The sequence below is a fragment of the Amblyomma mixtum genome, chromosome 10 (assembly GCF_055824585.1).
Source record: "Amblyomma mixtum isolate Tamu chromosome 10, ASM5582458v1, whole genome shotgun sequence".
Taxonomy (NCBI): Eukaryota; Metazoa; Arthropoda; class Arachnida; order Ixodida; family Ixodidae; genus Amblyomma; species Amblyomma mixtum.
In genome coordinates this window covers 26,806,787-26,807,941 of record NC_143021.1, presented here as the reverse complement: position 1 = coordinate 26,807,941, position 1,155 = coordinate 26,806,787, and the positions used below count along the sequence as shown (strand labels likewise).

The window sequence follows — 1,155 nt, the reverse complement described above, 5'->3', positions numbered from 1 at the left end:
ATCAATTAGCTTTAAGCGATAACAAATTCAGTAATATTATAAATTGATCAACACCACAAAATAAATAAATAAATTAAAACTCCCCTAGCCCCTAGGTTTCTGTGGCTGTTGGCTTCTCTCATATTTATAACGAGCCCCTCATTCCCCTTTCCTTGTCTGCTTAATTGCTTAACGAGGGCCTCGGTTCTGGCAGCCTTGATGCCTTAGGAAGCATAAGAGGGTTCTCACACAGCTTCCACCCTCGCCGTTCGATGACGTTCTACGTCACATCAGCGGTAACTCAGGACGTGCTACGCCCGCCGCTTAAGAACGTGGGTGGCGCTGGTGAACACTCCCAAGGTTCGGTTATTTGTAAACATAAATACCCCCGAAAGCAGAAGGTTTGACAGCCGTCGCCGTAGCTCAGAGGTAGAGCACCGGACGCGTAATTCGGAGGTCGTGGGTTCGGATCCCACTGGCGGCATGTGGTTGTTTTTTCTTCTGCTTTTGTAATCAATTAGCTTTAAGCAATAACAAATTCAGTAATATTATAAATTGATCAACACCACAAAATAAATAAATAAATTAAAATTCCCCTATGCCCCTAGGTTTCTGTGACTGTTGGCTTCTCTCATATTTATAACGAGCCCCTCATTCCCCTTTCCTTGTCTGCTTAATTGCTTAACGAGGGCCTCGGTTCTGGCAGCCTTGATGCCTTAGGAAGCATAAGAGGGTTCTCACACAGCTTCCACCCTCGCCGTTCGATGACGTTCTACGTCACATCAGCGGTAACTCAGGACGTGCTACGCCCGCCGCTTAAGAACGTGGGTGGCGCTGGTGAACACTCCCAAGGTTCGGTTATTTGTAAACATAAATACCCCCGAAAGCAGAAGGTTTGACAGCCGTCGCCGTAGCTCAGAGGTAGAGCACCGGACGAGTAATTCGGAGGTCGTGGGTTCGGATCCCACTGGCGGCATGTGGTTGTTTTTTCCTCTGCTTTTCTAATCAATTAGCTTTAAGCAATAACAAATTCAGTAATATTATAAATTGATCAACACCACAAAATAAATAAATTAATTAAAATATCCCCTATGCCCCTACGTTTCTGTGGCTGTTGGCTTCTCTCATATTTATAACGAGCCCCTCATTCCCCTTTCCTTGTCTGGATTAGGAACA

The 1,155-nt window shown here is 45.3% G+C and overlaps 1 non-coding gene across 1 annotated transcript; it reads left to right on the top strand.

The window, feature by feature from the left end:
* Window positions 1-883: 883 nt before the first annotated feature.
* Window positions 884-955, top strand: TRNAT-AGU (transfer RNA threonine (anticodon AGU)). Its single transcript has one exon. It is a non-coding gene; the product is annotated as a tRNA-Thr (tRNA).
* The last annotated feature ends 200 nt before the right edge of the window (window positions 956-1,155 follow it).